Genomic DNA, 26,050 nt, shown 5'->3' with positions numbered 1-26,050 from the left:
CCATTAATACACAGGCCATGACTGTGGCCCCCAGATGCAGTTGGAAGGGTTACCCACCTGAATTTGCACTTTTCTTAGGCCCAGTGGTCATAGTTACTCAGATTGTGCAATCATAACTACTTTAAAAGCTTTTCCCCCTTCTTTTTTTTTTTTAGATGGAGTCTTGCTCTGTTGCCCAGGCTGGAGTGCAGTGGTTCCGATCTCGGCTGACTGCAAACCCTGCCTTCCGGGTCCAAGCAATTCTCCTGCCTCAGACTTCTGAGCAGCGGGGACTACAGGTGCACCCCGCCATGCCTGGCTAATTTTTTTTTTTTTTTTGTATTTTAGTAGAGACGGAGTTTCATCATGTTGCCCAGGCTGTTTGCGAACTCCTGAGCTCAGGCAATCCACTTGCCTCGGCCTCCCAAAGTGTTGGGATTACAGGCGTGAGCCACTGCTCCTGGCTACTTTTCCCTTTTCTTAAACATGAGAAGCCTTTCTGTAATTTGCACAAAAGCACCACGTGAGCTACCAGCAGCCCTGGAGTCAGGAAGTAGCTTTCTTTTAAATATGAAATGGCAGAATGAGGAAAATTCCAGCCAACTCGTTAGAAAATAAAAATAGGCAACAAGGGTGGCATAAGATATGAGAAATGACACTTGTGTGTGTGTGTTTTTTTTTTCCGAGGCCAAAGAACTCTTTTATAAAAATTCTCAGGAAATGGAAATATTCATTCAGTCATTAATCCAGGGCTGACTTCTCCATTAGGCAAAAAGGCATGGTGTCTACAGCCCATGATACTTTTAGAGGCCCATGAAAATGTTTTAACTTTTTTAAAATCAGAAAAGATAAACTTTTAGATGGAAAAATTGTTAACGTATTCATCTTTACACCAACACAGTTGTAAAATATAACTTAACACATTTTCTTAATGGGGCAAGGGACTTACAAGGGCAAAATCACCGGGGACTCATGAATGTCATACTGTGGCCCTGTGTCCATTCATTCAGGAGAGCAGCCAGCCAGCCAGTTGGTATATTATCTGTTAGGACCACCAATAAGTATTACGCAGCTGCTTTGTGCTGAATGCAGGTGGATTAGGGAGAAGAGGATACCTGTGAATGTTTACACAGAAGGGTCCAGAGCTACACAACATTCCTGCAGCACCGCATTTGCTCCTTATGTCTAGAAGAAGAAACTGGGGTGCCAGGGACCTATGTGATTGACTTAACGATAGCTGTCGGGCCTGAGCCAGCACCAGCCCTCATCCCAGCTCTGTGCTCTTCCTGTTAATCTTAAAACCGAAATGTGACCCTTCTTCAATGTTTCCTTGGATGACCCACAGAAGCCCCCTCTCTATGCCTCTAAAACAAATATTGCAGGGCTTTTAGGTATTAGAAAAATAGGTCAACACTGATTTGATTTTACTTCTCAAACAATGTTTCTCTTCTGAATTGTTTTCTTTATCTGTGCTTGGGAGTGGTGGGGTGAAGACAGGTGATGGCAGGGATATGTGGGCTCAGAATGAGGAACAAACAGGAAGTCAAGAGAAGGTGATCCAATTTATGGTAAAGTGGCTAGAAAATAGGGCTGTGATAACAGTTGGGGAAAACAGCAAGCTAATCAAAGAACAAAAATACATTTTTGGGAAAGATGTTCATAGGGAGCTTTGGAAAACTCTGACATATTCCTGAGAAACTAGAAGGCCACATGCATGTGTAGGGCTGTGCACACGCCCAAGAAAACCAGAGAAGGCCCTGAGCTCTCCCTTCTGGTTGACACTGAGGCTCTGTGCAAGTAGGAGGTGAAAGTTAATGCAGAGTTGTAAAGTGCCTGACTGAATGCTGAAGGCACGTCCCACCATGTACATAGAGACTCTTGACAAAGACTGGGAGATTTTTGGTTACTGGCTTTTAAGAGAACCTGTCTAATTATTAGCTGATCACTAAATTAACTGAACAGAGACTTTAGTGGCCATATACACAAAAAGTACAGACCTTACAAAATTAGCTCGGGAAAGTGACTAAAAAACAAATAGCAATGGCAACAAAAAACTCTGAAAAGGAAGGAGAATCTCATTTTCAGGATTACTACATTATATTATTTAAAATGCCTGTTTTCAACAAAAAATTATGACACATGCAAAGAAATAAGAAAGCGTGTCCCATACACAGGAAGGGAAGCAGTCAATAGAAACTGTCCTTGAAGATGTCTAGGCATTGGATTCACTAGAGAAAGACTTTAAATCAGCTATTTTAAATATGTTCAAAGAACTAAAAGAAGCCATGTCTAAAGAGCTAAAGGAAATTAGGGAAACATTGTTTCCCCAAATAAAGAATATCAATAATAAAAATAAGTTACATGTAAAATCCAAACATAAATTCTGAAGTAAAAAGTACAATAAATGAAAGAAAAGAACTACTACAGGAACTTCGCAGATTTGAGCTGGCAGAAGAGAGGATCAGGGAGCCTGAAGATAGGTCAGTTGAGATGATCGAGGTATAGAAATTAAGAAGAATGGAGAAAAATGAACAGTGCCTCAGAGACCTGTGGGACACCAGCAAGCATACCAACATACGCATTACAGGAGCCCCAGAAAGAGAGTATTAAGAGAAAATACCAGGAGTAATCTACACATCTAAGAAGCTTATCAAACCACAAGTAAGATGAACCCAAAGAGATTCACACTGAGACTCATCATGATCAAACAGTTGAAACACAATGATGAAGGTGGAATCTTGAAGGCAGCAAAAGATAAACAACTCATTACATGCAAGTGATTTTCAATGACATTAACAGCTTATTTCTCATTAGAAACCATGGAGGCCAGAAGGCAGTGAGAAGACATTATTCAAAGCACTGAAAGAAAAAGACTGTCAGCTGAGATTCTCTATCTGCAAAATTATCCTTCACAAATGAAGGAGAAATGAAGCCATTCCATGAACAAAAGTGGAGAGACTTTATTGCTAGCAGACATGTACTCCAAGAAATAATAAAGGGAGTCCTTCGGACTAAAATAAAAAGACACTAGATAGTAACTCGGATGAGAACAGGTGTGTTCAGGGCGGTATGGCCATAGACTAGACCGTAACTCAAATCCACATGAAGAAATAAAGAACATTGGAAAAGGTAACTACATAGGTAAATATAAATGTTTTTCTCCAGCATAATTTTATGGTTATTCCATTTTATGGCAATTATACTATGCCATTATATGAATATATCATAGTTTTATTTAATCAATAAAACAAAATGATCCAAAATATGTGGTGGGTCTATTTGTTGGGGGAAAATATTAATAATACTGACTTGGTTTGTGGAGGTTGTCTTAAGTGTACTATTATGGGCTGAATTGTGCACTCCCACCCCCACATTCATATGTTAAAGTCCTACTCTCCAGTATTTCAGCATGTGACATGTTTGAGATGGAATCTTTAAAGAGTTAATTAAGTTAAAATAAGGTCATACTGGTGGGCACAATATAATTGATGTCCTTATAAGAAGAGGAAATTAGGACATAGACACACACAGAGGAAAGATCATGTGAAGACACAGGGAGGGGATGACCATCTACAAGCCAAGGAGAGAGGTCTCAGAAGAAACCAGCCCTGTTCACACTTTGTTCTCAGATGTCTATCATCCAGCATTGTGAGAAAATAAATTTCTGATGTTTAAGCTACTCAGTCTGTGGTACTTTGTTATGGCAGCAAACTCGGTACACTGACTGAGTTCCACAGGGAGAGGAAAATACCTTTCCACAGTGCCATTTGAAAAGGAGTATTTAATTTATGTAATAAGTAAGATTTAAGTAAATGCTCATGAATGCTTTTCCAATTTTTGTTCATCATTTTCGTATCAGAACTCATTTAAAAAAGGATAAAAAAGAATATTAATGTTTGCCTATCAGTAAACATTAAAAAGTATTTCTAGGGTAAATTGATAATTTTCTTCAGAAAAATTCCTGTCTTACATATTGACCTAGGTCCCAGTCCAGTCTTTAAAAGTCTGATGTTTTACTGAATTTGGAAGAGTAACAAAATAAAACCAGCAGAGTTAGCCTCATAAGCAAAGCAGAACTGCCAGATGACATCTGTGTGTATGCATGTGGTGTTTATGTTCCATATCAGGGAGATCATCATAAAGTCTCCCTGAGCTAGGTTATTTTGTGAGTATAGTACTTTCTGGAAGAAGTAATGTTTCATTCGATGAGGAGCAAAAGGTGGAAAACCTGATCTTGATCTCCTCTGAGCATGCAGTCATAGGTGTCTGTTTTTCTTTTCTTTTCTTTTCTTTTTTTTTTTTTTTTTTTTTTTTTTTTTTTGAGACGGAGGCTTGCTCTGTCGCCCAGGCTGGAGTGCAGTGGCGTGATCTCGACTCACTGCAAGCTCCGCCTCCCAGGTTCACGCCATTCTCCTGCTTCAGCCTCCTGAGTAGCTGGGACTACAGGCGCTGCCACCATGCCCGGCTAATTTTTTTGTATTTTTAATAGAAACGGGGTTTCATCATGTTAGCCAGGATAGTCTCCATCTCCTGACCTCGTGATACACCCGCCTCCGCCTCCCAAAGTGCCGGGATTACAGACGTGAGCCACTGCCGGCCAGGTGTCTGTTTTTCTTATTGAATTGTGAATGCCTTGAGGATCTATTTGTCTTGTTTATTTCCAAATTCCTTACTGTTTGCACAGTGCTTCAATATTGGAGGTTCCCAATAAGTACTTGCTAAGTGAAAAGAGTGGACTTGGGGAACTATACAGAAACAGCTTAATATTGTTCATTGGCCATGTCTGAATGTATTATTAAATAAAAAGATGGATTGCGCGTCATTAGGAAAGAAAGTGGGAGATTTCTGCTTCTACTATCATGTCAGTCTGCGTATGAAGAACCCTTAGCTAAGATATAACACAATGCTGGAAAATTACAAAATGTCTTACCTTTGTTTTATGTATTTATTTGTTTGACAAACAAAAATTTTACATATTGATGGTGTACAACATGATATTTTGATATATGTGTATGTTGTGAAAAGGCTAAGTCAAGCTAATTAACATATCCATTACCTCAAACACTTATTTTTTTTTGTTGTTGTGAGAACATTTAAAATCTACTCTTAGCAATTTTTGGGCATATAATACATTGTTGTTAATGGTAGTTGCCATTTGCGTTTCTATTTTTGTGAAAGTGCTTGTCCTCTCCTTTATCTTGAATGCCCTTCCCATACTAAAATGCTGCTCATCCCTCAAGAGCTAACTAATGTGTGATCTCCTTTCCAAAGCACGTTGTTGCCAACCAGTCTCTTGCTGGAACTATTGAGTTCCAGGTCACCATAACACTTCAGTGACCTATCACAGCACTTATCAGAGTATTTTACAACAGTCATATGTGTCTGTTTTCCTTGCTGAATTGTGAATGCCCTGAGGATCTATTTGTCTTATTTCCATATTCCTTAGCATTTAGCACCGTGCTTCAGCATTGGAGGTTCCCAGCAAGTACTTACGGTTAAGTAAAAAGAGTAGACTTAGAGAACTATATAGAAACAGCTTAATATTGTTCATTGGCCATGTCTGAAATGTATTATTAATATTAAATAAAAAGATGGCTTGTGAGTCATTAGAAAAGAAAGGGGGAGATTACTGCTTCCAGCATCATGTCTGTCTGCATATGAAGGACCCTCAGCTAAAATATAACACAACGCTGGAAAAGTACAAAATTCATAATTTGAATTAAACCTGAGTTCAGTGAAAAGCAAGAGATGGGCCTTCTGGGGGCTGGTGAAGAGGGAGTAAACGCACCTATTCCTTCCCACCAATTATAGTTGAGGCCTCTGGACAATGTACTAAATGAAACCACCTGAAGACTAGAAAGTTCACAATAGCAGGATGATTGGAGAAGGGAGTCAAAAGTTGAGGAATGAATCGTTTGGGGATACATTTTTCTGCCTTCCTCTTTGATCTTCTGGCTTTAACCTGAGAGAGGCCCCGGTGTAGAACTGGGGCCCCAATGCAGAACAAGTGCCGGCAAGAAAATCTCGGAGGGAAACCTGCCTTTCTAACCGGAGGACCAGGAAAAGGTGCTCTTGTGGGTCAGAGACGGGAGCGGGAATCCCCATTAATTGAGTGTGAGGACTTCTCCCCCAGCCGTGAGTGCAGTCTTCGTACTCAGCTGCTCTGCAGTGCGGCGGTGACATAGGCGCCAAAACTCTGAGAGAGAGCCTGTCTTTTTGGACCAAGTATTGGGAAAGGGGAATTCCAGGGACCAGAGTGTGTGGCTGCATTTTCCTCTTTCCTCTCACTGCTTTACCCTAAGAGTGGCCCCGATTGTGTAAAACCATGCAGCAGCCCAGGTGGCTCAAATGCTGAGCAAGTCTTGGCTTTAGAGAAAGAAGTATGCGGGGGCCGACCCAGGGGAGGGGTGGGTCTCATAGAGGACAGAACTGGAGGAGGATTTCCAGATTCTGTGTATGAATTGATATAATCCTGAGCTTTGCATGCACAGGACAGAAAACAATAAGAAAATATGAACTTAAAAATTACCACGTTTTAGAATATATGACCACACTTCTAAATGTCAAAGAAGAAACCATAATGGAAATTTGATAATACTTAGGACTGAGTGATATTGAAATTCTAAATATCCAAATTAAAGAGCATATAGAAAGTAAGAAAAATTTATATACCTAAATGCACATATTAGAAAACAAGGAAGTCTGAACATTAATGTTTAGAATATTCAACTTAAGACATTAGTAAATGAACAACAGAATTAATTCATGGGAAATAGGCAACAAAGATCACTGTGTAATTAATAAAATATAAAACAAATCAACCACAGTGAGGATCAATAAAGGCAAAAGTTGTGTTTTTGAAAAGTCTAGTAAAATAGACAAATATCTGATCAGACTGGCCAAGTAAAAGGTATAGAAGGCAAAAATAAATGGCATTGGGAACTCAAAGGTATATATAACTATAGAAATGGCAGAGACTGAAAACACAAAAGGAGATTATAATAACTTAAAAATAAAGATGAAATGGACAATTTTCTAAATCATGTAAATTACCAATACTTATTTAAGTACAAATAAAAAGCAGAGATACCTTATAACCCATTATGAAATTGAGCCAGTGATTAAAAACTTGCCATAAAGAAATTACAAAGCCCAGACAATCTTAAAGATGAGTTCAATGAAATATTCTAGGAAGAAATCATGATAATTTTACATATACTGTCCCAGGAAATAGAAGAATAATTTCCTAACTCATTCTAGAAGCCAAATAATCTTGACAATAAAGTCATAAATATAGTACAAGAAAGAGAAAAAAAAGGAGAACACAAGCCCATATTATTCACTTGTGTAGCTACAAGAATCCTAGAAGAAATATTAGCAAACCAAATCCAGCAGTTTAGAAAAAAAGATACACCATGACCAAGTTGGGTTTATTCCAAGGAATGCAAGGGTGGTTTAACCTTAGAATACTGATCATATAATTTATCATGTTAAAAGATTGAAAGATCATTATACTATGTGCATAGAATTCATTTGATAAAATTCAAAAACCACTTATCATGAAACTTCTTAATAAACTTTGAATATGAGACCAACTGTATCTACCAAAAATCTAAACAATCATTATTTTTGATGATGATGATGATCAAAAGTTAGGATCATTTAAAGTCAGGACCAGTGATTTTAAATACAGATGCAGTAAATGCGTGCTATCACCTTTTCTATTCAGTACTGTACCAAAGGACTTTGCTGGTATAAATAAGATAAAACAAAGAAATAAAATAATTTGATTCAGAAATAAATAAAACTTTCATTATTTGCAGATAATATAACTGTGTACATAGAAAATTCACAAGAGTAGTACAACTATTAAGATTACTAAGAATGTTTAGCAAGGTGGCTAGAATTAAAAATCTGTGGAGAAAACTTATGTATATTTTTATATACCAGTAACAAACAAAAGATATAACAACAACCCTTCACCATTTCCTCTAGCAACAAAAAATACCTAGAAATAAATCTAATAATAGAAATACAAAACCTTTATGACAATTTATAAATTATACAATTTGAGAGACAGTAAGGAAGATTTAAATAAATGGAGAGATATATCATGTTCATGGATAGGATGATTAAACATCCTAAAGATGTCAGTTTTTCCCAAGTTACTTTATAGATTCAATGCAATCCCAACAAAATACTTTTTTTTTTTTTTTTTTTGAGACGGAGTCTCACGCTGTTGCCCAGGCTGGAGTGCAGTGGCGCGATCTTGGCTCACTGCAAGCTCCGCCTCCCGGGTTCCCGCCATTCTCCTGCCTCAGCCTCCTGAGTAGCTGGGACTACAGGCGCCCGCCACCGCGCCCGGCTAATTTTTTGTATTTTTAGTAGAGACGGGGTTTCACTGTGGTCTCGATCTCCTGACCTTGTGATCCGCCCGCCTCGGCCTCCCAAAGTGCTGGGATTACAGGCTTGAGCCACCGCGCCCGGCCCAAAATACTCTTAAAGTTAAAAAAAAATGGATTTGACAAATCCTTTCTTACACCATAAGGAAGTACAAAGACTCAAAAGCCAAAACACTCCTGGAGAAGAACAAACTGTAGGGACTCACTCTATTAGATCACAGGACATATTTAGTAATTATGGACATGTACAACAGGAAACATATGGTTATGTTCATAGCAATTGATATACTTTGGATATTTGTCCTCTCCAAATCCCAGGTTGAAATTTGATCCCCAACGTTGAGGGTGGGGCCTGTTGGAAGGTGTTTCGGTCATGGGGTGCTTAAGTAAGTTCTCATTCTATCAGTTCCCATGAGAACTGACTTTAAAAAGAGCCTGGCACCTCCATCCCCTCTCTCTCTTCCTTTCTCTCTTGCCATGTGAGCTCCATGCACCTGCTCCCTTTTCCCCTTCTGCCATGAGTGGAAGCTTCCTGAAGCCCTCACCAGAGGCTGGGGCCCTGCTTCCTGTACAGCCTGCAGAATCATGAGCCAAATGAACCTCTTTTCTTCATAAATTACCCAGCCTTAGGTATTCCTTTATAGCAACACAATGAGCTAGGACAGCAGTATCATTTTTAACAAGTTGGAAACAACCCAACTGTCCATTGACAGACAGTGGCATATCTTCACCTAGTGGAATTTTAAGAAGTACTAATAAGTAAATTACACATGTAGGGTCCAATATAGATGAATCTTAGAAACATAATATTCCACATAAAAGCAAGTTTTATAAAATTTAAAAGCATACCACTTTTATGAAGTTAAAATAAGCATAAGTGAATAATATAGTATTTAGGAATACACACAAATAATTTTTTTTTTTTTTTTTTTCAGACAGAATCTCACTCTGTCACCCAGGCTGGAGTGCAGTGGCACGATCTTGGCTCATTGCAGTTTCTGCCTCCTGGGTTCAAGTGATTCTTGTGCCTCAGCCTCCTGAGGAGTTGGGATTACAGGCTTGCACCACCACGGCTGCTAATTTTTGTATTTTTTTGTAGAGATGGGGTTTCGCCATGTTGGCCAGGCTGGTCTCGAACTCCTGGCCTCAAGTGATCCACCCACCTTGGCCTCCCAAAGTGTGGGATTACAGGCATGAGCCGCCACACCCAGCCAAATCACTTTTTTTTTTTTTTTTTAAAGAAAGCAAGGGAATGTTAAAAACCAGTAGTTATATTGGGGTGAGAAAAGAATATAGAAATAGATATAATGGTTAGCAATGTTCTAGCTCTTAAATTGAGTGGCCAAGTTACAAGTGTTTTATATAATATTACATTTATTTATTTATTATTTTGAGATGGAGTCTTATTCTGTTGCCCAGACTGGAGTGCGGTGGTGCGATCTGGGCTTACTGCAACCTCTGCCTCCCGGGTTCAAGAGATCTTCCCTCCTCAGCCTCCCAAGTAGCTTGGAGTACAGGCACATGCCATCACGCCTGGCTAATTTTTGTATTTTTAGTAGAGACAGGGTTTCACCATGTTGGACAGGCTGGTCTGGAATTCCTGACCTCAGGTGATCTGCCTGCCTCAGGCTCCCAAAGTGCTGGGATTACAGGCGTTAGCCACCACACCTGGCCTATTTTTTTGTTTTTTGAGAGGGTCTCACTCTGTCGCCCAGGCTTTAGTGTGGTGGTAGGATCTTGGTTCACTGCAGCCTCAACTTCCCCAGGCTTAGGTGATCCTCCCACTTCAGCCTCCTGAGTAGCTGGGATTACAGGCATGGGCCACTACACCTGACTATTTTTGTATTGTTTGTAGAGACAGGGTTTCGCCTGGCTGGTCCCGAGCTTCCAAGCTCAATTGATCTGTCTGCCTTGGCCTACCAAAGTGATGGGGTTACAGGCATGTGCCACCGCACCCAGCTAAATTACAAGTGTTTTATTATCACATTTTGTAACATAACATGTGATGTACATTATTTTGTACTTATCAAGTACTATGTTTAAAAAATCACCAAATTCCATTTTGTTGGAAATTTTTTATATTATACTGCTTATAATTATTCGTGCAAAGGTCCTTCTTGTTCTGTGTTTTCAGAACCATTAACCGTTCACTTATTTGGTGGTGGGTAGGGGAGAACTACTCGTCTAAGTCCTGGGCTCTGAAGGTCTGAGAACCTGGAGTACTGATGTCTGAGGGAGAGTATGGATGCCCATCTCTAGACGAGAGAGCCTGTCTCCCTTTTTCCTGCCTTTTGCTCTTTCTGGGTCCTCAATGGATTGGATGGTGCCCACCCACATAGGTGAGGGCAGATCTTCTTTACTCCAGATTCAAATGCCAGTCTCTTCTGGAAGCACCCTCACAGACACACCCATAAATAATGTCTTATTAGCTACCTGGGTATCCCCAGCACAGTCAGACTGACACACAGACTCACCCATGACAGGGAGGCTGCTTGATTTCCACAGTGTTGTCTGAACTAAGTTACTTCTCCAAATGGGTATGTGGGAGTGTGCGTGTGTGTGTAGCTTTTAACAGTTATTTAATTTCGCAGTTTCTCCACTGAGAGCTTCTCTGTCTGGATGCCTAGTTAGTCTTCCAGGAGTTAAACTTACAGGGACATGCATGCAAACAACCTGTCTTTGGGTGGCCATTTCATTCCCAATAAGACCATGTGAGAAGGAGGGCTTGGAGGGGAAGGGAGTGCGTGTTACGGGTGGTGATTGCAAGGCTCACTCTGCCTAGGATCCAGGAAAATAGACTGAAACACAGCTAAGGAATGTGCAATAGGCACTGAGCAAACACAGGGGCAGGCCCTGCAAGATGGAGATTTAATAGGCAAAGCCCTATTTTTAGATTCTGTGACAAATTATGATGGGAGAAGTTTGTGTGCAGAATACCAGTATGATGAAAGTCATCCTCATGAGAGAGCCCTCTGGGCAAAGCGAGAGGTATGGTCAGTATGTAGATGATACATCAAAACTGCCTGGAGGATAAGATTCCAATAAAATTAGATGAATAAAAACCACTCTCACCACTTCTGAATACTGTAAAATGAATCTGTATTGCCAATATTCAAAAACAACCGATTGTAGACACTTTACCATTTTATTTCAAACACCAGGCTACATAGATGATGTTTTCCTTTTCCTTTACTCCTGTGCCCATTCTCGATAAGAACTGTGCTGAATTAGTGCAGTAATAAAGTGTTGTGCACTTATAAGTCAGTGCTGGGTCACTCTTCATGTGAGAGAAAGGTGTTGGTGATTAACCAAGCCCAGTGTTAAAAAGAAGCAGGATAGTGTGATTTCTGGCATAATCATGGTTTTAATTCAGTAGGTTTTGCCAACTGCTGAACATTTAAATAATGATGAGCCCTGCCTTAGGCTCAGGTTACAAATCCCTTCAAGGAACAGTTGTGTTTCTTCCATTACCCAAATATTAGAGGGCCAGTGAGGGTCACCTCCAGCTATGCAAAAACAAATGGAAGTGTGGATTTTTAAAAATGTCTAAAAAAAGAGATCCTACATGTGTACTACTAATTCTACTCTCACCAAGGTCATTGATAAGTGTATAAATTAAGTATTGAATTAAGTAGGCAATGTTATTTATTGAGTGTTTACTGTGTGCTGGGCTCAGTGTGTGCTGAGTGTGAGCCAACCAGCTAGTCCCTGCAACAGCCTTCTCAGACAGATGCTATGATCTCAATTTCACGTGTTAGCAAACTAAGGCAGAGAGATTAAGTAACTCTCTGGGTCACATAGTGCTGTGGATTGAATATCATGCCCCAAAATTCATATCCAAAGCCCTGACCTCCAATATGACTGCATCTGGAGAACTGGCCTTAGGGAGGTAATTTTTTTTTTTTTTTATACTTTAAGTTCTAGGGTACATGAGCAGGTTTATTACATATGTATATATGGGGGTATTTAAGTTAAATGAGATAATAAGAATGGGTGTCCTCATAAGAAAAGGAAGAGACATCAGAGCATGTACACTCTCTTTCTACATGAACACAGAAGAAGCCATGTGAGGACACAGCAAGAAGGTCACTATCTACAAGCCAGGCAGAGAGCCCTCAGCAGAAGCCAGCCCTGCTGACACCTTGATCTTGGACTTCCAGCCTCCAGAACTGTGAGGAAATACATTTCTCTTGTTAAAGCCACTAAGTCTGGTATGTTGTTGTGGCAGCCTGAGCAGACCAATAGGTACAGTAAGAGTGGGGTGAGGGTTCTCATTTAGGAGGCCAGGCTCCAGAGTCTACGCTGTCAACCACAACACTATTATTTCTATATTTGAAGACAGAGACCACATGTTAATTCTGATCTTGATTTATCTTTATTTTTATGTTTAAGATGGAGTCTCGCTCTGTTGCCCAGGCTGGAGTGCAGTGATGTGATCTCAGCTCACTGTAGCCTCTGCCTTCTGGGTTCAAGTAATTCTCCTGCCTCAGCCTCCCAAGTAGCTGGGATTAGAGGCGTGCATCACCATGCCCTGCTAATTTTTGTATTTTTTGGTAGAGATGGGGTTTCACCATGTTGGCGAGGCTGGTCTTGAACTTCTGACCTTAGGTGAACCACCCTTCTTAGCCTCCCAAAGTGCTAGGATTACAGGTGTGAGCCACCACTCCCAGCCATACATTTTGATCTTTATAACTTCTATAGTGTCTTACACCTAAACATTGATAACATATTTTACAAAATAAAATAGAGTGCAGATGAATGATCACAGCCAAGGACATTCTGTACACCAACACCTGGCCACCATTTGTCCTAAATTGCCACTCCCTTCTGCCTACCATTTCCACCCTCCACTAGCTTTCCTTTTAAGCCTGTCCATTCTTACCTTGTCTTCCACACAAATGGTGCTTATTCTCTGCCCAAATCTGGGATACTGGCTACCATCTTCAGAAAATTGCTTGCAGGCACCAGGCAACCTTCATTTACTTTTTAATAAATCATGAGATAGCCCCAAATCAAATCTCAAACTGCAGGAAACTTCTTCAAATTCTCCCATTCTATACTTGTATCTTCCTTCCCCAAGAGTAAGAATCTGAATTCTCAACAATCTATATATGTAGGCTCTCTGCTACAAAACATACAAAACACTTTTGGAATGGTCACATCCATAACTCTACGGAGGAATTGCTTATACAAGACTCAGACCTCACAGCTAAGGACCTCCAGTTGAAACAGAAAATCCCATGTGACCTTATTTAGCCTGAGGGCTCCCAATAATGTACCAGTAGGTGATGGACCAGTCATAAACTGCTCAATGCATTTGAAAGCCATTCGGAAAGCTTCCCTACTTCCAAAAATTCTACCTAATAGAACACTCACCAATCAAACACTGTCTTAAGACTTCCTTCTTTTACTCTATAAAACTTACCCTCCTTTGACTTTTCACTAGGAGGAAAGTGATGGTAGCAGTCTTCCTTGTGTGATCTCAATAAATAGCATTTTGTTAATTCTACAGATGCACTTTGCCCTTTTGATACCATCAACTACAAGCCTATGAGGTAAAACTAACAATTTCTTGCAATTTTTTAAAATCCTAGAATATTCCCACTGAGGTTGTACAAGCAAAATACTGTGTTCAAAAGTTACCTGAACTAATTTTTTTTAAATATGTGGTTATGTTATCCATTGCATAGACAGTTAGGTTCCTTTGTTTCTATTTGTGTTTCCGTTTAAGGTTTGCTTTTGTCATTCTTTTTCTATTTTGTTTTTAAACTTGTAAGCCATTTAAATGGTTCAAAAATGTAGTCAGCACACAAAGACATATTCAGAAAAGTCTCATTCCCATCCCTAAACTCCTTCTGCCCCTGTTCTGCCCACCTCCTATGTGAGGTCATTTTCATTCATTTCTGCTAGATCCTTGATATGGTTTAGATTTGTGTCCCTGCCCAAATCTCATGTTGAACGTAATCCTCGACGTTGGAGGTGGTCTGGTGGAAGATGATTGGATCATGGAGGCAGATTTTCCCCTTTGGTGCTGTTCTCATGAGATGTTGTTTAAAAGTATGTGGTACTTCCCCAAGTCTCTCTCTTCCTCCTGCTCCAGCCATGTAAGATGTGCCTGCTTCCCCTTCCCCTTCTGCCATGATTGTAAGTTTCCTGAGGCTTCCCCAGAATCTGATGCTATCATGCTTCCTGTACAGCCTGCAGATCTGTGAGCCAATTAAATCTCTTTTCTTTATAAATTACTCAGTCTCTAGCAGTGCAAGAACAAACGAATACGATCCTTCCTGTGCCTCCTTCTGTAAACATAAGCAAAGCAAATATATATACATACACGTTCTTGTTTCCCAGTCTTTTCCCATGGAAAAAATGTTTCAGAACAAGAAACGGAATAATAGGTTCCTTCTGCTAAAGTAATTTGAAATCACTTAATGCATTCATTTCATTTTACAGAGCACAGGCTCCTCGATGAAGCATAGGGGCCACACTACAGGAGTGGGAGGCACACAGGCCTGGGTTTGAATCTTGGCTGCAGGGAGTGGCTGTGGGACCTAGGACAGGCTACTTAACCTCTCTCACTTCCTCATCAGTCACATGGGGAAAACAATGACCAGATTACAGGTGCTATTGCATCCATGTGAAGCTTCACATGTGAAAGTACTCAACACAGGGTTCTGCCTGAGGACACCACTGGGGATTCTCTTAATTCCCTTCCTTTCCTTGGTCAAATGTAAAAGCAACAGCTGACCTTTCCTGTAGAATTAGCATCATTGATCAATAGCTTTTGTCCCTTATGTCATGTGTTTTGTTGTTTGTTGATTCTTTCAAGTGGAATAAAAACCTCCACAGGAAAGGTCTGGAGATGCCATGTCTTGGCTTCCTATTGATGCCAGGGTTTACTTTACACATACTTGTTCTTCGGACATTTCAAAATACTCTTTGATGCCTGGTATTTAAAGAGTCGCTCTTCATTTCATTGTCCCTCATTATCCTGCATTTTTCAGGCACTGGTTCTTAACTTTTTTAAGGCAAGGATGCTTTTGGGAATCTGATGAAACCCATAGATCCTCTTCTTTTAAAATATACGTGCATTCCAAAGTTTCCCAATGGTCAGGTGCTCATGAACTCACTAAAGCCCATAGGATCCCAGGTTCAAATAAAACAAAGGAAAGCAGAAGTAGAAGAATAAAACAACTCTTCTAGGGTTAAGTGTGTGCATGCAAGTCATGGGGAGGAGATTTAAGAAAAAGTAGGGAATAGGAAGAGGGAATTTACTTAAGCTGCCACTGGGTTATAGGAACCTCACACACTTTTACAGTATCCAGTGCTCACCCCATCAGAATCTTTTTCACCAAACTGTAACTGTCAATACTTGTCTGTATCTCTCTGAAGTCCAGGGACGAGGGTTTCTGTGGGCAGGAGCTCTGTCTTGGCCACCATTTTATCTCCATTCCATAGTATAGTGTTTGGCAATATGTCTAATAAATAATGGCTAAATGAGTAAAAAGACCCAGTTGGTAATAACTTCATTTATTTGTTTATCATGTATTTATTGAGAATCTATTATGTGTCAGGCACTCTGATGGGTTCTGAGAGCAGAATGATGACTTGGCCCTTGGATTCATTGGATGTATGGTCTACTGAGAATCCAGATAAATATAAAATTACAACTGTGACTCCTATGAGACTGTAAAAAAGGACTGCATTTGGTCTTGTGTGTGAATTAGTAAAAATGTCCCTGAGGATGTGACATTTGAGCTAAGATTTGAAGAATGGATAAGGCAATGTGTGGAGTAAGGGTGAGTGCCCTACAAGCAGAGGGAGCAACATTTGCAGGGGGAAGATCTGTTGTAGGAAGGCTCCTTGGTCGTTCAAGAAGCTGAAAGTAGATAAGTGTGTTTTGGGGATGGGCAAGGGGAGCTTGGTACTAAATGAAAATATTGTTCTGGCTGCAGAGAAGAAAATGACTTGGAGGAGGACAAAGTAAGCAGATGTGGGGGAAATAGAAAGCTGCTTCAATTGTACAAAGAAGAAATTATAGTATTGGGACTAGAATAGAAGTGATGAAGATAGGGAGACTGAAATGGACTCAAGACATGTTTAGGAGGTCAAGTAGACAGACCACTGTAATGAATTATTCATGAGGGCGAGTTAGAGGGAAGAGCCAAGAAGGACACCCAGGTTTCTGGCATGGCAAACAGGATGGACGGATGGCGGTTCCACTGGGAATCTTGAATGCAGCAAGATGACATGTTTGGTTTTGGACATATTTAGGTTATTGTGACTTTGACACATGCAAGAGTATTGAGCAGGCCATTGGGATAACCAAATCTCAGATCTACAGAAGAGGCCTTGGTTAGACATACACAGTGGGGATATCAGCGGCATATGGATGATAACAGAAGCCTGGGAGGGGGCGAGATTGCCTAGGGAAGGGTCAAATGAGAGGGAAAGGCTGAGCGGGAGACAAAGGCTGTAGAAACTTAACATCTGATGGGCAGGAGAAGGGGGATGAGCCTGCCCAGCACGTTGAAAGAGAGAGGCTGGAGAGGCAGGAGAAAATCCGGAGAGCAAAGGGCGGCAGAAGCCATGTGAGGAGGATGTTTCAAGAAGAGCAAGTGGTTAACGCTGTAAAAAAATGCTAAAAGAGAAAACTGCCCCAAACTGAACAATATGCGTTAGATTCAAACATGGCGGTGAGAGCTGAGGGGTAAAAAGGGAGCCGGTGAGGTGGTTTGAGAAGTGTTTGAGGTGAGGAGGTGGGGAGTGAATATAGAAAAGTTTTTCAAGAATCTGGCCCCGAAGATGTGGGGAGAAGGCAAGAGTTAAGGGATGTGGGGTTGGGTGAGTTCTGAAAGCCATGAGGCACCTGACCACGTTTAAACATGGCTGAGAAAGGCTCTGTTTGAGTGGGTGTGGCTCCATCTACAGGTAGGGGAGGAGGTGATCAACTATTTCAGGTTCTGGAGAGATGGGTGAGGCTGGGAGAAGATGGAAGAGGGACCCCTCCTCTGTCCTCACAGAGGGCAGGCTGAGACTGTGGGTACTGGTGCAGGTAGATCTGGGATGTGGTGGCAAAGGCTTGAGGGAATTTTGGTCGGCACAGTTCCATTTTCTTTGTGAAACAGGAGGTTGAGGGGGTAATTGGAAACTTTCTGAGGAGAGTAAGAGAGTGATTTGATCAGAGAAACCAAGCAGGATTTAGACAGGTGGCTAATCATGAATTTGTCATGAGTATTTGTTCGTTATATACCTCACACCCATTTCCTTTCCCCTTTCCAGGTATTATTCAGTTTTATGAGCTGCCTCCTATCACTGCCCATGAACTCTGGGGTCTCACTTGGCTTAAGCTTACTGACACATGCCATCTCCTTGGCTACAGTCATCCACTTCAGGGCTTCATTCAGATGAATTAAAACAGCACGGCAAGAAGCAGTTGGCAGAAGTGAGCTTTCCCCCACAACTGTGAACCAGCGCCCAGATAGCCTCTTGGCTGCTGGCAACTATGTAGGGACTGTGAGATGAGACACCCAGAGGAAGCTGACCTGGAGGACATGCCTCACTGTCCACAGACTTGACACTTATGAGAAGTAACGAACCCCATGATTGCTCAAGCCAGCCACTAAGTGCCCTAAAACAATCTATCTGACCCAGGCACACATTTGCCCTGATGTGTCACTTTCTCCAGTCACACACAACAGCTGTAGTTAAGGCACAGGCTCACTGACCAGCTTACTGCACCAAAACCAAAGGGAAATTAATGATATTCATTTATTTAACAAGAATTTATTGAATGCCCTCAAAGTGTAAGACTTTGTACTTGGAGATCAGAATTAGTAGTCCTGGGTCTCACAGAGTTCAGCATCCAGTGCAGGGGATACAATAGCTCCAAGGACACGGCACCACTGACAACAGATTCTCATTAAATTCAGATGAATATATGAGCTTCCCATTATCACTAAGACAATTCAGGGTGATTGATCCATATTCTCCTGAATGACATATTGACTTAGGGGGGAAAAAAAAAAAAAAAGCAAAAACTCCCTTCAATTCCTCTTCCAAGTTGTTCTTGGTGTTCATTTCAATCTACCTCCTCTTATATAAAAATACTGGTTTTGGCCAGGCACAGTGACTCATGCCTGTAATCCCAACACTTTGGGAGGCTAAAGAGGGTGGATTTCTTGAGCCCAGGAGTTTGAGACCAGTCTGGGTAACATGGTAAAACCCCATTCCTGCAAAACAAAAACAAAAACAAAAAACAGAAATTAGCCAGGTGTGGTGGTGTGCACCTGTAGTCCCCCAGTGCTTGCAGGGAGCACCAAGGAGACTGGTTCTATTTGGGTGAGACCACACCCCCAACCATGACAAAGTGATATTATGCCACCCCAAGTCCAACCACCCTTAGGGTGGGGAGGGGAACATCTTGAATGACAGTTTGGATCTGAATTAACCACGTCGAAAACTGGAAGTATGTATGTATGTATGTATGTATGTATGTATGTATGTATGTATTTATTTATTTTGAGACAGATTCTCGCCCTTTCGCCCAGGCTGGGGTGCAATGGCAAGATCTTGGCTCACTGCAACCTCTGCCTCCTGGATTCAAGTGATTCTCCTGCCTCAGCCTCCTGAGTAGCTGGGATTACAGGTGCACGCCACCTTGCCCGGCTAATTTTTTGTGTCTTTAGTAGAGACGGGGTTTCACCATGTTGGCCAGGCTGGTCTCAAACTCCTGACCTCGTGATCCCCCCACCTTAGCCTCCCAAAGTGTTGGGATTACAGGCATGAGCTACCGTGCCCAGTCATGACTAGGTTATTTTTAATTGGAAAATCAGTCTCTTTCTTTCTTTCTTTCTTTCCCTCCCTCCCTCCATCCCTCCCTCCCTCCCTCCCTCCCTCCCTCCCTCCCTCCCTCCCTCCCTCCCTCCCTTCCTTCCTTCCTTCCTTCCTTCCTTCCTTCCTTCCTTCCTTCCTTCCTTCCTTCCTTCCTTCCTTCCTTCTTCCCTCCCTCCCTCCCTTGTTTCCTTCCTTCCTTCCTCTCCCTTCCTTCCTTCCTTCCTTCCTTCCTTCCTTCCTTCCTTCCTTCCTTCCTTCCTGCCTGACTGCCTGCCTGCCTTCCTGCCTTCCTTTTTTTGACAGAGTCTCACTCACTCTGTCGCCCAGGCTGGAGTGCAGTGGTGAAATCTCGGCTCACTGCAGCCTTGGCTTCTTGGATTCAAGTGATTCTCCTGCCTCAGCCTCCTGAGTAGCTGGGATTACAGGCACTCCCCACCACACCTGGCTAATTTTTGTATTTTTAGTAGAGACGGGGTTTCACCATATTGGCCAGGCTGGTTTCGAACTCCTGACCTCAAGTGACCCACCTGCCTTGACCTCCCAAAGTGCTAGGATTACAGGCATGAGCCATCATGTCCAGCCTATGTTTCAGTTTTTTTCTATTAGGAAACAGAAAGGGAGCTGAAGAGCAGAATTAATTTCAATTGCAGAGAAAAAAGTTGGTTCCATCTCTACTTATCTGAGTGTTGTGTCTATAAATTATTAACTCTCCTGGAACATATTTTTAAAATTTGGCTTAAAAATTCAAAAACTCTTTCTAATAAAACAAAAAAAGATACTTATAACTAAAATGTCTTCATCTTGAAAGATAAAAACAGAATCTGTGATCCTGAGAATGCCCTCTGGCGAGTTGACAAGTTTTGGGAAAGCTTACGTGATATTATTGCTCTGTGTAGCTGAAACATAAACATCTATGTCAATGAACAAACAGACCTCCAAGTTTTGAGTTTGATAACTAGAACAATATAGAGATATGGGTGGGTGGGGACAGTTTAACAAAAGACTTACTATCTTTTTGATGGATAACAGGCATATAGTCGGGCAATTTTCATGGACCTATGGGCTCCAGTCCTAGTATGTTTTCCACTGGTGTTAAAGGCAGGTATTGTGCTTTTGAGAAGACAAAAGCTCCTAGGAAACTCTGTCTACATTGTTTCTGTAGCAGTCAAGGGGAAAAAACAGTAGAGGCAAACCCTTGATGATGGTCTCATCTTAATTACCTAGCTCTTCATGAAACCAGCAGCTCAGGGAAGCCACATTGTGGACAGGAAACAGACTGGCCATCAGACCAAGACACTCAGAGCCAAGGGACCTGGTAAGAGTCAGTGCAGCGGTTTCAGAGCTCCTGCTGTGGGCAAGCTCATTGGACTGGCTCTGCCTCTACCCTTGCTTCTGGAAAATGAAGAATGCCTTTAGCTGAACCCTGAAGAACGGGCAAGGGATGGGTAGTTGGAGGGGCCAGGGGGGTGCTGCATGGGAGCCGGACCAATGTGTGTCAGGGTCTCTATCTGTTGTTTGCAAACAAGCTCTGGACTAAGGTGATACCACCTAGATGTGGACACCTAAGGAAAAGCTAAATTTGTCATCCTGTGCAAACTATTGGTCTTCCACAATCCCCCATGACCCCTTAGGTCTCTAGACCTCCCTTTGCCACACATTTGCATCTGGGCAATTATCTAGGAAGGTGAAAGTGAATTGAAAGGTCTCCTGAAGGCAGAGGTTACTAGAGAGAAAGAAGTTTAGACCTAAAAACAGAAATATCAATAGACCCAGCAGTCTCATTCCTGGGTACATACCCAAAGGAATATAAATTTTTCTGTTATAAAGACACATGTATGCGTAGGTTCATTGCAGCACTATTCACAATAGCAAAGACATGAAATCAACCTAAATGTCCATCAATGGTAGACTGGATAAAGAAAATATGGTACATATACACCATGGAATACTACACAGCCATAAAAAAGAATGAAATCACGTCCTTTGCAGGAACATGGATGGAGCCAGAGGGCATTATCCTCAGCAAACTCATGCAGAAACACAAAACCAAATACCACATGTTCTCACTTATAAGTGGGAGCTAAATGATGAGAACTCATGAATACATAGAGGGGAACAACACACACTGGGGCCTAGTGGAGGGCAGAGGGTGGAGGAGGGAGAGGATCAGGAAAAATAACCAATGGATGCTAGAGGCTTAATACCTGGGTAATAAAATAAGCTGTACAAAAAAATCCCCATGACACAAGTTTACCTATACAACAAACCTACACATGTACCCCTGAACTTAAAAGAAAAGTTAAAAAAGGAGAACGTTTACTGATTTGCATGTGATTTGTCAAAGCATGTAATGCCGTTACCATCTATTAAAACAACTTTTGGTTCCCCAAACTGAGATTTGCCTCTGTGGTATAAGATGCATGTGTCTAAGGCTTGATTTAGTAACTGGGTAATTTACTTGTTGGGAGGAAACAGAATGTGTAAAACTCTCCCCCGACATATTTTTAGGTCTGTGAATCTGACTGATATTTCAGAAGTGTAGAGAAACTGGGGAATCTTTACTAAAAATTAAACACAGCTTATGCCTGGCCTAGCTATAGTTCACTTTTATTGCCTTTTCATAATTGTTTACATTTTCATTAATTTTGCACCTCAGGAGCCACATTTGATCAATTTGCAGAGTGATAAAATGTCCCCATTCTCTGAGGACCAGTTTGTACTCTGCTTTGTTAATAGCCTGTCAAAAGGAAATGCCTTGAGCGTGTTTTAAATTCTTCTTAAATTTAAGGGAGGCTGGTGAAACAATAGCCGGGCTTCCTGCCCTCCCTCCTCACCTCCGAATCCTTTCCGAAAGATTCCAAGGTGCCCTTCTCATGGGGGAGGACAGCTGATGAGCAAGGGAAGAAGAAGGGAGAGCATCATTGGTTGCAAGAAAACAGGTGGGGTTTTTTTTGGTGAAAAAGCAGGCTTTAAAGAATTTTGAACCAAAAGCAATAGATTTTTAAAAACCAGGCTGGGTATGGTGGCTCAAACTCATAATCCCAGCAATTTGGGAGGCTGAGGCAGGAGGATCATTTGAGGCCAGAGTTAGAGACCAGCCTGGGCAACATAAAGAGACCTTGTCTCTACGTAAAATAAAACAAATGTAGCTGAGTCCCAGCTACTCAGGACGGGAGGCTGAAGAGGGAGGATTGCTTGAACCCCAGAGGTTGAGGCTGTGGTGAGCCATGATCGCACCACTGCACTCCAGACTGGGCAATACAGCAAGACTCTGTCTTTAAAAACAAACAAACAAAACCAAACAAGCTCCTTACAGAGTGACTCACAAATCCAGCACCAGGAAGATGATAAAATAGAGACGTATTTATCGAAGCAACCGCGTCTTCTCGTGGGCCATCTAATGAAGGCAGTCTTAAATTGAAATAGTGGGCAAATTTTGGAAAAATAAATGTAGTTTGCATCCTGCATGTTTGTGAAGGTCTGTGGATCTTGGTGGCAGTGAAGTGTTTGAACCATGTTTAACAGGGAAGCTTTTGTCCAAGAGGTTCCAAGCATTCTGCCTAGGCTGCCCTGGGGCTACAGTGACCCTGGAGCGGGTGAGCACCCAGTCGTATTCCAGGTGCCAGAGTTCCTTTGGTGGTAGCTACTAGACTAGAAAATATTACTTGTAGAGTCACGTAGCGGCCTTTTCCAGAGCTTCTTCATAAATCGGATTCATTTTTACTATTACAGCTGTCTCAAGAGGTCCAGAGTCCAGCGCACAGCCTCTCTTGTAATCTGCTGGAAGTCCCTCACTCTTCGACTAACAGTGAACAGTTAATAAAACGGGGGTAAAAATCCACTTATGACTCTGTTAGGAACTCTCACCCTTTATTCACACTTGGAATCTTTCTTGACTTTTGGAAAATTTGGTTTGGTTTATAGAGTGTGAGACAAGCCTTCTGAATTAGCACATCCTCGTAAATGTATGTGTAATACGTTTAGAAGTCAGAGAGTCTCCTTCAGTCCAAGTCCAGTCTTGAAGTATTTATTTCAAGTGTATAAATCAACGAATCTCTACATTCCTACATTAACTGGGGTACTGTAACCCAGGAGAGTTTAGCATTTCAAATCTGTTTTTTAAAAATAAATATTTCATAAGAATCAAATATTTTCAGGAACAAATGAAGACTTGGTATGGCAAAATAAACCCCCACCATGCTACATCCCTTGGCTCACAAATCACCACCAGGTGCCCAAGTTCTGTCCTGACTGTTGTGAAATTCTAGTAATAACAGGAGTATCTCATCCATTTATGTTCACACCTCTAGCTTGTTATTATCTCGGGGTGACATGAGATCCTTGTAGCTTAATCATTTATTTGGCTCAGGCTTTTAAAGACGAGGAGGAGCTGAGTAACAACACTGTGTTCCTCTCTGGTCTAATCTTTGTCATCTCAATTCACTGTTCCTCCTGGGTAGGGAGGGTTGGTATGTTCTGGTTCCAGCAGTCAGTGTGTCAGGCAATGTTCAGCAGAGCCAGAGAGCAGGAACAGCAGGTACCAGGATCCTGGGTCACAGTGCAGTTTCAGTTAGTTTAGTTTCAACAGCAGCTCTTCCAAGGTGGTGGAAATAGATTGTGTGTAGGGATCAGAGTGACAGGGAGGGATGGAGCCCTTTCATCTGTCCTATTTTGAGGAAGACGAGTCATACATCAAGTAAAGTAATACATGAGGATATAGCATAGGGCAGAACATGTAACATGTTCTTCATGACATCACTTATTAAGCACAGGCTATTATTGGTATCCTTATTATAACTTGAAGGGGCTGACTTAATTCTTACTTTTTAGCTCGTTTCTTTGGATCCATGAGTTGTTTTTGTCTTACTTCTAAGAGCGTCCTATTAGACGTAAAGACTTGGCCGACAGATGTGTGTATGAGTAGGGCTGGGGTGGAGGGGAAGCAATATTTTGTGTCTATGTCAGAAACAGCTTGGTTCTGGATTAGTGTCTTTTATTTAACCATGTCTTTTATTGTCTATTTTCTGATCCTTTGACATCCGGGGTTGTGCTGACCCAATTGCCAGAGACCAGTAAACAGTTTTGCCCATGGGATCACTTTTCAGATGCAAACCAATAGCTCTGGGGTCCATGCCCCTAATCACTTCTCTCATGAGACTCTCTCACTCCAGGCCATGATCCACTCACCTTAATCCCCCCCCAGAATTAGGCCTCAAACATCAGGGACAGCCTCCATGCTCCAGAGTCTGCTGAAATGATCCAAACTAGCCCATCCTAAGCCTGCTGACCAGCCTCATCTATTCCTTCTCATGGAAACCATGATAAAGGGTCTTGCCCACAGCTTCCCTCCCTCCTTCCCTCCTGGCTGACTGGGTGCTTCCTGATGTGGAACACCTCTGCCCCCACCATGACATAGTGTGCCTCCGACTTTGGGAACTGTGAGTGACAAACACCTCAGCAGAGCTTGGTGGCAGCAGAGGCAGGGTCTATATCTCGGTTTATGTTGATATTGCATGGAAAATGGCACAGCTAACACTGATTGTATTTCCTGGACCTCAAGTTGGGACATGCAGTCTGAGCTGGCAGATTTGGAAGTCATGCCTGTGATCCGTGACTGTTCTGAGGCTGCAGGAAGCCCTTCCAGCCTGGGTTAGCCAGGAGTGAGCTGGGCTGCTGCCACCACTGACCCTCATCAGACAGCCCAGGGAGGGGGACATCAGGCTGAAGCACAGATGGTAGGGGTGACATTTCTGAGCATGCAGGGTATAAAACAGGGGAGGAATCTACAGGGGAGGAGGCTGTGCCCCGAGGGCATGAGCTGCAATCACTGAGGCCAGGCAGCTCTGGCTACAGAGCTGTGGGCCATGGATGGGAGGAAGTCTTACAAGTAGCCGGGCCTTGTCACTCAAACCTCCGTGAACAGCATCTGCCGGCTGAGCTCTTGGACTTCTCGGAAAGGTGATGGGGGGAGCTGTGGTCTGTAAGGTTTACCTTTCCTCTGGCGGATGCTACTGGCACACATTACAGACATCAACATTTTAGCTGCTAATCCTGAAGAGCTGGTCTGGGATCTCCATGGATGTCATCTTGCTAATATTTAGAGTTGGGGACAAAAACCAGAATAGATTATTTCCTTTCCTGAATACTTTAATTTCACTCATAGCCAAATTGCCAATAGGTTCATTTTCTCCTAACCAAATTGCCAATAGGTGCAAGTTTAGAATGACTTCTCTTGGAATAGATTTTATTACACTGCTTGTTGGAATGTGGATGCCACCTGACAAAATGATGAAAATGAACCTTCTTCCTGCTGTTTCTTGGGGTCGGTCATTTGTCCAGTCATATCACACTGAACTCTTTACCTTGGGTTTTTAAAGTTTGTTTTTTTTTTTTTTTTTAAATTGCAGATATTTAAGTTAGGTCACCTATAGAAAGGGAACTTAGGCTGGGTGTGGTGGCTCACGCCTGTAATCCCAGCACTTTGGGAGGCCAAGGCGGGCAGATCACCTGAGGTCAGGAGTTCGAGACAAGCCTGGCCAACATGGTGAAACCCCATCTCTACCAAAAATACAAAAATTAGCTGGGCGTGGTGGTGGGCGCCTGTAATCCCAACTACTCGGGAGGCTGAGGCAGGAGAATCACTTGAACCTGGAAGGTGGAGTCTGCAGTGTGCCGAGATTGTGCCATTGCAAGCCTGGGTGACAGAGCAAGACTCTATCTCAAAAAAAAAAAAAAAAAAAAAAAAAAAAAAAAGGGGGGGGAGTTTATAAATCACTGTGTTTTTACTTTTCCTCCTCCTCACTTATCTTACACTTCCTCAAGCTAACCACGGCATG

At 42.0% G+C, this 26,050-nt stretch overlaps 1 protein-coding gene across 1 annotated transcript in view; it reads right to left on the bottom strand.

The window, feature by feature from the left end:
* Positions 1-26,050, bottom strand: part of KCNJ6 (potassium inwardly rectifying channel subfamily J member 6) — a 314,582-nt gene that overhangs the window by 5,640 nt on the left and 282,892 nt on the right. The window lies entirely within an intron of this gene.

Source organism: Macaca fascicularis, chromosome 3, assembly GCF_037993035.2.
Source record: "Macaca fascicularis isolate 582-1 chromosome 3, T2T-MFA8v1.1".
NCBI classification, from domain to species: Eukaryota; Metazoa; Chordata; class Mammalia; order Primates; family Cercopithecidae; genus Macaca; species Macaca fascicularis.
This window is presented reverse-complemented; position numbering and strand designations above follow the sequence as displayed.